Below are 13,060 nucleotides of genomic sequence, written 5' to 3'. Positions count from 1 at the left end.
GACTGGGTATAGTAGTCTGGGTTTGCATCCATGCTCTCTTAGTTTCGGCAGTACCTCTAGCCAGGACCTTCTGGCTTTCATGGTTTCCGTAGAGAAGTCCGGTGTAAGTCTGATAGGTTTACCTTTATAAGTTACTTGACTTTTTTTCTTTGCAGCTCTTAATATTCTTTCTTTAATCTGTATGTTTTGTGTTTTTATTATTATATGGAAAAACATGGAACGCTTCACAAATTTGCATGTCATCCTTGCGTAGGGGCCATGTTAATCTTCTCTGTATCGTTCCAATTTTAGTATATGTGCTGCTGAAGCGAGCACTGTATAGTATATTTTCATCATATTATTTTTCTTCCCCCAACTTCTAAATCCTCCCACTACCCACATGCCCTCTCTCAACTTCATGTACTTTATTTCTCTTAAAAGAAAAGCAAAAACAAAAAGTCACATCTTGCTTCACAATTTGAAGTCAGAAAGTTCTACTGAGAATGGCACAGTCTTTCACAACCTGAAAGTCTGGCCCTTGGACCCACATCCTCCAACAGGGCCAGACTTCCTAAGTCTTTGCAAGCAGTTACATCAACTGGAGACCAAGTTTTTAAACAAATGAGCCTATGAAGGCCATTCTCATTCAATTGACTATACCCTTAAAGGGTTTTTTTTTCTTTTGCTCAAGAATATTTCTTTGAGCATAGAATTCTCTATAGACTGAGACTCTTGTAACAATAGTTACCAGTGTTACTTAAGTGTGAAAAAATATGTTTGGAGGTATCAACAATGGGGAATTTACCAAAGATTCACATACAGGAAAAAAAGTATGTTTGATGCATCACACATGGTGATGTGTTCCTGTAACCCCACCAATTGTGTGGAATTACAGGATTGATTTGGGATTCACTTCTGTATACTGTGAATATGTTTAATTACCATTGGTTAATAAAGAAGCTGCTTTGGCTTATGGCAGGGAAGAATAGAGTTAGGCAGAAAAACTAAACTGAATACAAGGAGAAAGAAGGTGGAGCCAGGCAGACACCACGTAACTGCCCAAGAAGGAAGAGGTAACGAACCATGAGATTCGTGGTAATATATAAAATAATAGAAATGGGTTAATTTAAGATACAAGAGTCAGTTCATAAGAAACCTGAGCGAATAGGCCAGACAGTGTTGTAATTAATAGTTTCTGTGTCATTATTTGGGTCTGCGTAGCCAGGAAATGAATACTCAGTCTATTTACAGCTAAGGCAGGTAGCTTGCCATGAGTTTGAGGCATTCCTCAAATAATACATTCTTGGATGGGATACGAAGTGAGTCTAAGGCAAGCTTGTGCTGCATAGTAAGGTATCTAAATAGAGAAAAACATTCAGAAAATAAGGATGAGAAAAGTAAACAGATAGGAAAGTGTGCATTAGTCTACCCATCATATAGAACGTGAAGGTTACTCAAAATCACATCAGCCAAGGAACGATGCTCTGGCTCCTCTTTGACCCCCCTCTAACCTTCCAGTGCTCGAAACCAGAAGGTTTTAGAATCAGGCGAGGGAGATAATAAGTTAAATGAGAAAAAATGGAATCACATCTGCCTATCTTTTGCATATAAATTCACAGGGAAAGGTTGCTGAAACCTTTGAGTGGCACTTGTTAGAAGGATGGCTCACTGGGAAGAAAAACAAAAGGATAATGAGCAACATTGTGAGAACTGATTTAAATGGTGCCCTAGAATCTGTGTGCTGGACTTTCTAATTCCTCAGTATAATAGTGTTGATATACAAAACCTGTAAGAAGCAATTAAGATACAAGGACTCTGACTGGAAGATGAATTAAGGTTGCCATAGAAGTGGATAATCAGAATGGTTTTACAATAAATAGATAAACTTTGGTTTTTCCATCTCCTCCCTTCCATGCTGCTTGCTTTCAAGCATCTCCCTGTCTTCACCAGAATTTAGTCCTTTGACTTTTGGTCTTTTCACCATCTAGAACTGCCCAAAATAAATTTCTGTTCCTTATAAACTACACAGTCTATGGTAGTTTGTTATAGCAGCATGAGCTACAACAAATGTGATAGTCTGAATGGCAATGAGCCCTGTAGGCTCATATATTTGAGTACTTGGTCTCCAGCTGGTGGAACTGTTTAGGAAGGATTAAGAGGTAGGACCTCATTGGAAGAAGTGTGTCACAAAGGGTTGAGTTTGAGATTTCAAAAGCCCATGCCATTCCCAGTTAGCTAACATTCTATCTCATTCTTTCGGATTAGAAGTAGGGTCTCAGCTACTCCATCATCATGTTCACCTGCCGGCTGCCATGGTTCCCGCCATGATGATTATGGACTCTAACCTTCTGAAACTATGAATCCCCAAGTTAGATCTTTTCTTTTATACGATGCTGATGATCATGATACTTTGTCAAAAAATAGAAAAGTAACCTAGACACTAAGACAATGCACACTCTAATATTTATATCAATATACTTTTAACCTGGGAAAATGCTGCTTTTATGATTTTGGAGTATTTGAACAGGTAATGGTGTTGCTGGTTTTCATCGAATTGTAAAAAATAATTTAATTTTCTCTAATTAAGAAAATACATGGAAAGTAAAACCACTTTTGAATATATTTCATGATTCACATTTTAACTGTACTGATTATAGGATATGTTATTTTGTACTGATCAGGATTATTTCCTAGTATTGTATTCCTCTTTATCTGATACAAAGGGTATTCTAGGTCAAAGGCAAATGCATTGTTTTTTGGACACTTCATTAATTTATAAGCCATTCAGTGTTTTGTTTTACATTTGAGATTCCACATTAGTGTGAAACTTACGATACACATTTTCCCAAAAGTCTATTTTTCTCCTTTATTGTTAGGCTTGTATAATTTAAATGCTTAACTAATTAACCAATTAATAATTCAGATGTTTCAACTACTCATGTATCCCATTAGAGGCCCCTTCCTCTTTCTCAGCTAACTGCATTTTGGCATCCCTGCCCACTGCCTCCATTTTTCAAGCCGTGCTCTTCACACTTCAGCTTGGGGAGCTGCTGCTGTTTTCCGTTTTCATTGCTCTTACAGTTGGCCCACTCACTTGTGGAGTCCATATCTTTCTCTTTCATACGTTCCCAATGTTCACGTCAGTACTTTCTTAAGTAACTGTGGGACAATATAAATAGAAGTATTTGTTCTAAGTACTTGCATGTCTGGAAATGTCTTGTTTGTGTTCACTGATAGTTTGAATGGGGAGAGATTCCTTGCCCTATAAGAACAGCTGAATTAGCTATGCTATATTAATGGACAGCCTAAGCATCTTCATGACTTAACAAGAAAATATCTATTTTTTAAAATTTAAGCTACATGCCAAATGCAAAATATGAGCTTTGTGCATTATAGTCCAATCAAGTTAAGTCATTACCTCAAATGCTTCTGCAATTAGCAATGCAAATAAAAGGGAGCCTTGTATAGAGGCTCTGAAATGGCCCACCTGCAGGTGACATACATTACTTCCATTAATATATAATTGGCCAAGAAAGTCAAATGCCATAACTTTTTTTTACTAAGTCAGATGAGGCAGGCATGACACATTATGTACTTTCTACCCAGAGGTGACATAAAGGATTGCCACTCACACTACTGTTCAAATAGCCAGTTTGTGCCAACAGCACATTTGTGTCATTAACACGTATGAAATTGCATGCATATGGAAATATAGTTTGGCATCAAAGATTTAGTAGAGAATGAGATCATTCTTGGGTAGTTACTTCAATATATATTTCCCGGGGATTTTCCAATTCTCATTCTATTGTGTTTGATCATCTTGACTCTAAGATGTTTTTCGGTTGGAATGTGTCTATTGACAGGAAAGGAGCTTAGAATTTTTTTTTATTCTGTTTTGATGCTAAAAAAATCAGGACACTGTGGCTGTGAGTCTACTAAAACTTACTTTATGTTCAATGTTAAATAGGATACAGAAGACCGAGTACTATCCAATACTGAGGGCATTTTAAAATTATTTTTCTGATATCATTTTCATGTTTCCTCATTTTAGGATTGCTGCAATTGTATATATATGACACAGAAACAAGTCATTCAGATGCATATTTGTGATAGCATAAAAATTTAGTATGATGGAAGAACTTATGTACTCACATGAAGAAGAAAAGAGATCTACCTCACAGGCAGCAACATGCCCCAAAGAAGAGGTGAATAAGTTAGGAAGCACATACTTTCTCACTTTCTCAACAAGTTTTCTGTGCTTTTTTTTCCCATGTAATTTTTTTTTTATTAAATTATAAAAGTTTCCATTTCAGCCACAGGAGGTAGGAAATAGACATGAGTCCCAGGTAACCTCGGGTGCATGGGGGGGTGGGAGGGTTGTTGGAAAGGGAGAGGGTTAGAGAGAAGGGAGTAGGGGAGGATTGGGGAAAGATCGGGGGACTGGGATGGGGGGGAGGGAGGAAGGATGGATATGGGATCGGGCAAGTATATACCTCAACTAAGGGAATCATTTTAGGGTTTACAAGAGACTTGATTATAAAGGGGATCCCCGGTCCCAGGAGAGATCCCCAGATGGTTCTCAGGACAGAGGAGAGGGTGCCTGAACCGGCCTTGGCCCACAACCATACTGATGAATATTTTGCATGTCACCATAGAACCCTCATCTGGCGATGGATGGAGATGGAGGCGGAGAACCACGTTGGAACACTGGACCTAGCTCCCTAGGTCCAAATGAGAGGCAGAAGGAAAGAGATCGGGAGCAAAGAAGGCAAGGGCACAGGAAACCTTCATCCGACGTTGGATGGCGATACAGATGGAGACCCATATTGGAACACCGAACTGAGCACTCCACAGTCCAAATGAGGAACAGAATGATGAAGAAAATAAAAAAAGTAATCAGGACTGCGAGGGATGCGAGCACCCACTGATACAAGGGGACTAATATAATGAGAGTTCACCAAGGCCTGTTTTCTGTGCTTTTTAACACGTACCACTTTCTATGAAAACATTTCAATTCTGAATTTTAGAGTTGGTACAGGATTGAAAAATTTTTTAAAAGCTCAAATAAACAAGCAGATAAATGTCAATTTCTTCATAAAATGTTATTATTTTTAATCATGAAAAAATTCAAGAATAATGCTAAACTTACTAGCTATGAATCATGTGGATGGAGACGATTTAAATCTAAGTCAAATGTGCTAACAAGGATTCTCTAGAGGAAAAGAATTTAACTTTCCATCTATCTTTTCTGTCTGTTTATTGTCTGTCTGTCTGTCTGTCTGTCTGTCTCTCTCTCTCTCTCTCTCACTTATCTATCAATCATCTATCTTTCTATTCTCTACATATAATATGCACATGGTGTGGGAAGTCCTTCTGTCTCTGTGTTGCTTTTATTGGTTAATGAATAAAGAAGCTGTTTTTGGCCAATGTCTTAACTGAGTAAAGCCAGGCTGAATAGATGATAGATAGATAGATAGATAGATAGATAGATAGATAGATAGATAGATAGATAGATAGATAGATAGAATAGGCATATCCAGGGAAAAACCATGGAGCCACCAGAGGAGAAAGAAGCTAACCACCAACTGGAACCTTGCTGTTAGGCCATGAGTCTTGTGGTAAACTATAAAATAATAAAAGTGGACTAATTTAAGACATAAGAGCAAGCTAGCAATATGCTTAAGTGATTGGCCAAACAGTGTTGCAAATAATATATTTTCTGTGTGTTTATTGATGGACCAGGAGGGACGGCAACCTCTGCCAACATGCACATATATTGCAAGGGGAATTTATTGGTTTATCTTAAAGATATGAGGCTGGATAGTCCAGCAATGGTGATCTTAATGACAGACAGAAAACATAGTAACTGTTCAGTTAGTTCCAAAGCCCTGGAAACTATCTATAAAATAGATGCTGTAATTTTGTGTTGAACCCCTGAAGAAATTGCAATACAATGTTCCCAGGCAATGTCAGCAACAATAGCCACACATACTTTCTGGTCTATGGGCTACCTCTTCTCTCAATGTTTATTTGATCTCTCTCTCTCTCTCTCTCTCTCTCTCTCTCTCTCTCTCTCTCTCTCTCACACACACACACACACACACACGCACACGCACACACTCACACACACACACACACACACATCTATCTACCTACCTACCTCTCTGTTTAGTTAATTGAGACAGGGTTTCTCTGTATGACTCTGGCTGGCCTGAAACTCACTCTGTAGCCAAGACTGACCACAGCCTCGGAGATTGACTTGCCTCTGCCTCCTCAGTGTCAGGATTAAAAGGACCCACCTCCAATGTTTAGTCCTTTCTGGATCTCTGGAGTGCTAATGGTGCCACCCATATGGAGTTCCTACTCTGCATGTCAATCCTATTATCTCTGTTAGGCTCAGGGAACCTAGAATCCAGGAAAATGCTAGAGATGTGTGGTAAAAGTTGTATGTCCACTTTACTAGTTCTACACATCTTCATGTAGTCACACTGAAAATCAAAACACAAAAGATGATCAGAGCATACTGATGTGTAAGAACTATTATTCCTTTAGTATGGAATTAAGAAATAATGGGGCCTAGGACTGCTTTACAAATTCAATACTCCCAGGAAGCCCAGATGTCACAGAACATCTCATTTCATCATCCACAGGAGTTATATTTTTCTATGGAGTGTGGACTATATAGTAACGCTACTACTTCTATGATTCGCAGCAATAATATGGCATAGTAAAATGATAAATAGACTTTTAAGGAATAAAAAATTACTGACTTAAAACTCAGAATTTCTACTTAGAGTAGAAATGGGACCATTTTGCTGCATCATGTATTGCTCCAAGCCAAACGAAACTCAGCTCAACACAATGCCCTAGTGATGCTCAGATCTGATACATATATGAGAAACAGGATATGCATCTTTCATCTCTATTTTCTCTACCAGTGGCCACTTGTCAAGTTTTTTCAGGATCAGTAAGGAGGTGTCATTTACTCCCTTGGGATCCATGGGTTTGCATAAATACTAATACCAAGGTGTCAAATTCTATCACACATTTCAGAAGATAGAACTGAAAGAGGGTCCAACTTCATTGTGTTTCAGGAATCTGTGCCAGGAATGAGAGCCAAGTACAGTTGGACTGAAATGAAGGAAATTCTATTCTTAGGGAAGCTTAGCAGTCACCAAGGTCCCAGAGCATGGAGTTGAAAAGAGTGTCACAGATGTGGCTGCTAAAGTTACATAATACACTTATTCCAAGAAGAAAACACATTATCTTTGAGTTTTCATTTAATAACTTCCCTCCTTTCTGCTTGTGTTTGTTTAAAACAAATAAAAGCAAAGACTTTTATTTTCCTTTCATTTTAGAAGTATAGAAGACAGATCAACTGGTATTGCAACACTAGATCAACTAATACTGCAGTGAGAAGCAGTAATCATCGGATGGAGTAATTATTATAGACTTTGCTATGCTGATGAGTTAACATTAGAATTAATCTTATTTTGATAAGTGCTGACTTTCGAGCTTTCACCTTTCACAGGATAGGTGACTGGACCCCACAGATGCTATTAGCATCTTTATCATCTGCATCTTAGTACTACTCAGTAGGCTCCTTTCTTTGTTTTCCTCTCATTCTTTGTGGTTGGATAGTGCAAGTAGCATAAGAAATTAAGTGGGTTTATATGCTACACACGTCTATCACCATTCTTCATAGGATAAATGAAAGAAGTACATCTTAATCTAAAGTTTCTGTACATTTCTTGGTTGTTCTTTGCTGTGTTGAGAGTAAGTCATTGGTGGGTCAGCATCAATAAATGTAGTTAAGTGTTTCACTATTAACAATTTTCTGTTTTGTGTACGGTAGTTTAGAGAAAGAAGGGGAAAGACATAAGATGTGTCCACAAGTTGTATATAACTTAAGAAACTTATACCAAGTTAGTTTCTTGTAATTGGCAGAGTAATGCTCTAGCCAAACTCATCCCATGTAATGAACAGTGGCATCTGTGAGTATGTTTCATTACATTGCAACAGAAACTGAGGCTGTAGTTGTAATGAAGATTGTTAATTAGGTCACTTTAACTAGGGATTTTGCTCATGAATTGTCTTTGGGGGCAATATCATTGGGGGGCATACTGAGAACTGAAAAATTGGGTTCAGGTGCCATTGTGCATAATGCAATCACGGTGTTTAAGAAGAAGACAAGACAAGAGAATTGTAAATTTAGGGCCAGTCTGTATACAAGTTTGAAAAGATTTGTCTCACAAACAAAATGAAACAATATAAAACAAGAAAGGGAAGAAAACACAATCAAATACAACTTAAAAATACAAATGCAAAATCAAATAAAAACAAAATTCTTTCACACAAAATGAAAAAATATTCTATTAGCTCTGACTATATTTAAAGACGAAGAAATGAAACAAGAAATTAAAAAAACGGTGGCAACCTCTGAACTCTAGAAAACTGTCTCTAACACAAGAAGAATATTTTTCAGACAATAAATTAATGGGTCTTGTTTCAAGCTATTAAATTTCTGCCAGTTTTCTGTGATTGAAAAACAGAGTATCTTATGATTGGTCCCAACTTTTGTTGTAAGCAATCAGATGAGAGAAAGACCAAATCATAAAGTAGGCTCATCCTCGGTCCTATAAAATTATAAATCATGGGTTATTAGCCAGATTTTCAGTACCTAGAATGTGCATTCTTCTGTGGAGTGATTCTTAAATTCATTCTGAAGGTTTTTGTTTAGTCCCGTAACATCCATGTCCCTATTCTAGTTGGTATAATTTGCCACACTGGTCATTTTAGCAGTCCACAGCATTCATAGCTGAGTAATGTCCTTATCTCTCTGCTCTTAGATGAGGAAAGATCTCAGTCCTCATCAGAGAAACTACATTTGCAGTAGGTGATAATTTACATAGAAAATCACAAGTTGTCAAAATGAAGAGAATAAGTGAGTGTGGAGTACTCAGCCACAAAAGGGACATATATTTCACACACATCCTCGTCTTCTCACAAGATTCAGAGACCATCATGAAAGAGGGAATGGAAAGGTTATAGGAAGCAGAAGTCAGAGAGGACCAAAGTGAAACTCTTTTCTCACCAACAGCTCTACTGCTGATCACTCACATCACGCGATAACTCACAGCAGCTGTGACTGATGGTACAAGACCCACACAAGATGAATCCAGGGCCTGAAGCAATGGATCAGCAGTTAATAGGACTTATTGCTCTTGCAGAGGGGCCGTATTTGATTCCTAGCACCCACATGGTTGTACAAAACAATCTGTAAACCCAGTTCCAGAGGGTCTGATGACTTCCTATGACCTATAACGACACTAAGCATATATGTGGTGCACAAACCTGCATGGAATCGAAAATATTCCCACACAAAATGGGATGAATAACTTGAATAAAAAAGATTAAACCAGTCAATATTCCTGTATAGACTTGGAAGTACTCAATCCTAGTTGAGACATCCTAGACAGCTTCTGAAGGGGTTCTGAGGGAGGCATAGTAACTTTTCTATAAAAATGTCTCTCCTGGTAGGTCAAACAAGTTTCAGTGGGTTGCCCTAGACCAAGAAGTTGTGGAAAGCACAAACTGGAGTCAATAGGTTGCTAAGTTTCTGCAAAAAATGAACAATAACTTAGGAGGATAGAGTAGTAGAGGCAGATCTGAGAGGAGCTAAAAGGATCAGAGCCAACAGGATCAAAATACTTTGCATAAAATTCTCAGTTAATTAGTAAGGTATTTATAAAAATAATTAAAGTGATGCTTACTGAGGATAAAGACAGAAAAAGAGATAGAGACAGGGTGATAGATGAGAGCACTTTCTTGAACTGAAAGTTGCACTGAATGACAGCTAATATTTTCTGTAGAAGATAAAACTAACTCTAAGGAGATAAACAGAATACGCATATTATGTAGTAGTCCGGAGGATTATAGGGCACCTGAAACAATGTCTGATATACAAGAAGTGGCCACTAATGTGACCTGAGATAATCTCCCCAGACTGCAGCACTGCATAGTTTAGTCTAGTATGTAAGAAAACATGCTTTAAGCAGTATGTTTTAGAATACATCATTTCACTTACTGCTAAGAGTTTAGAATCTGGACTTTGTTTACTTGGCATCATGTCTTGCTTCAGTTGTTCCCTAACTGTGTGGGATTGCTGCTTTAAGGCCTTCAGATATAGTAAATGTTCTCATTTCTCTTGGTTACAGAAAATATAAATATATGTCACACACATATAATGTGTGTAGCATATTTATACACATACAATTATGCATATGTCAGTAAAAACATTGTATATAAGTACCAGTACTGTACTAAGTTTTTTTTATTTTCTACTGATTTTTTAAAATATTTATTTATTATGTATGCAATATTCTGTCTGTGTGTATGATTTTTTATTGAGCTCTACATTTTTCTCTGCTCCCTTCCCTGCCTCTCCCCTTTCCCCCTCAACCTTTAGAAGATCTTATCTTTTTCTACTTTCCATGTAGGTTAGATCTATGTAAGTCTCTGTTAGTGTCCTCATTGTTGTCTAAGTTCTCTGGGATTGTGGTCTGTAGGCTGGTTTTCTTTGTTTTATGTTTAAAAACCACCATTGAGTGAGTACATGTGATAATTGTCTTTCTGTGGCTGGGCTACCTCACTCAAAATAATGTTTTCTAGCTCCATCCATTTTTCTTCAAAATTCAGGATGTTATTATTTATTCTCTTGTGTAAATATACCATTCCATTGTGTAACTATACCACATTTTCCTTATCCACTAAGTTTTAATCAAACAGGAAATGAAAGGTCTGAGCAACCAAACAATAGGTGTTACGATGTCTCAGAGGGCAACAGAATTAGGAAGCCAATGGAGTTTTGAAGGGAGAGCAATGTGGGAAGATCCTGGTCTGGCTCATGTTGGTTGTTCCATGAGGAACACTGAGTCTGCATTCACGGAGACCTGATGATTTATAGAAGGTTAGTACCATTCAAGACCAATGCAAAGAGAAGAAAAGTCTCAACTTCAGTTTTTCTGCTGCACTCTAATCTCACACCAGTGCCTCTTTGTTGAACTTGGGCCAGAAACCAGCGAAAGCAAGTGCCTGGAGAATTCAACCCTGTTGCCAAAAAGAGCAGGGTGACAGACAGGGACAGACCTGTGAGTCAACAAGTGCTTTGCTGTGTGTATAAAAGATAAGCCTTTTCTTGCTGCCGGTTTGCAGAGATTGAGCACACAAGTCATATGAAACATTTATGTGGCATTCTATGCATGACTGATACATTATGTATCCAATTGATATTTATTATTGCTAGCATTTTTTTTAAACTTCACATAGCTAAAGTAGTGGAAGCAGTGTCTAATCCTTCTCCTGTCATCTAGGAATTGTGAAAATTCCTAATATTTTAAGTCTATTATCATTTCCTCTGGAGAACTAGATAAGGTAACAGCATGTTTGAAGTACAGAACAGAGAGAACTTGACAATGGGGCCACAAAATTGACACAGGGTAACAAATTTTGATAGCGTTCTTCTGCTTAGCGTAAGTGTATTGTTTTGTTTCAAATGCAGGTTAGTGAACTGTACAGATAGCATTAAGATTATTCTTTGAGGAAAATGTAATAAATAATACTAATAAAAATAATTAAAGAAATTGAACTGCCTCCTGATCTTATTTAAGAAACATGTCTAGTATATTGTCAGTATGGAAAATTCAAGGTCTTGCCAAGTAAAATATACTTGTAAGCGACTGGCAAACCATTTCATTTTTATTACATTGCACATATGTGCTTAGTGTTTGCATTAAAAAAGCCACACTTCTGGTGGCCACTGGTGTCATTGTTCCTTTCCTAATAAATCGCCAACTTTCCCATTCCTAGAGACTCCGCAATTCAGATAACAGAAAATTCTTGAATTTGTTCTCTGACTTCTCTCATCCGCTTCTTTATCTTACTGACCTGAAAATTTAATAGAGCTACTCAACAGACATGATCTTTATTTTTCCAACAGAAAGATCAAATCTGTGAGGGGGGTAACATTGTTTTTGCTACCCATATATATTTTACTCTTGTAATTCATATCTTGATGAATAAAATTATCTCCCCCTTCCCAAATCATGAATCATCATAGTGCTCCTTACTCACTTTCTCTAGTTTCCTTTTCTTAATTTCACCTAAATAGTTACAAAGTGATAGATTTATCCTATTAAAAAGACTCTTATCTACTTTGTATCTTTCATTTAATAGCTGTTTTTTTATTTTGTTTTGTTATTTTTTGTCTCATGTTAACACTTGGCCATAAATCTGTTTAAAATTCTTATATGATTTTTGATTTTTGCCATATCTAGCTTTCATGTGCAGCAAATCATACTTTTCATGCTTAAAATATTTGTTGTCTGTAGACTTAGGTATAATTTCACCCCATATAGTGAGCATTCAAGGCTCTCCAGCATTAGGTCTTGCATGCACCTTCGTATCAACAATATGAACACCACATTAGTGCTCCAGCTTAACATAATTTCTGAAAGAATATCTCTTTTAAAGCACCAATTTTATGTACATAATTTATATTTTCTTTTAATATTGATGTGATCATAAAGTGTTTGCTTCTGACTTATGTGTCTTAAAGGTTGCTCAACAGTATGTCCTTCTACTTAGTAAGTTCAGTGCTCCAGGTGCCTGGAACTGTAGTTCCCAATCTTTCGTCTATGGACACATGCTTCTTGGAGATGTAAGTTACTCAGGGTTCTCCACTTTAACAGAAGCAAAATAAACAACAGCACATGTACACATTCGGGTTGGGGGGGGAGGAGGCTATAAATGTATTTATTATTAGAAATTAGTCCCAATGGTCCCATGAAGGCTGAGAATTCATACAATAAGACACTTCCAAACTAAATATCCAAGAAAGAATTTGCTGTAGTTATAACTAAGTCAGAATCAAATGCTAAAGATGTCAGGAGTGAGTTCCATCCTGATAGCAGAAGATGGATATTCATCCCCAGTAGGCAGAAAGTTTATTGTCCACCCCCCTCCTTCTTGTTTATTCAGATCCTCAACAGATTGGTTGTTGCCTATCCACACTGGGAGGATG

General features: G+C 37.4%; 1 non-coding gene across 1 annotated transcript; it reads right to left on the bottom strand.

The window, feature by feature from the left end:
- Nucleotides 1–208: 208 nt before the first annotated feature.
- Nucleotides 209–315, bottom strand: LOC125393006 (U6 spliceosomal RNA). The gene has a single exon (XR_007229672.1). It is a non-coding gene; the product is annotated as a U6 spliceosomal RNA (small nuclear RNA).
- Nucleotides 316–13,060: the final 12,745 nt, after the last annotated feature.

Source organism: Myodes glareolus, chromosome 2, assembly GCF_982192425.1.
Source record: "Myodes glareolus chromosome 2, mMyoGla1.1, whole genome shotgun sequence".
NCBI lineage: Eukaryota > Metazoa > Chordata > Mammalia > Rodentia > Cricetidae > Myodes > Myodes glareolus.
The sequence above is the reverse complement of the archived record's forward strand: the minus strand, read 5'-3'. Positions and strand labels throughout refer to the sequence as shown.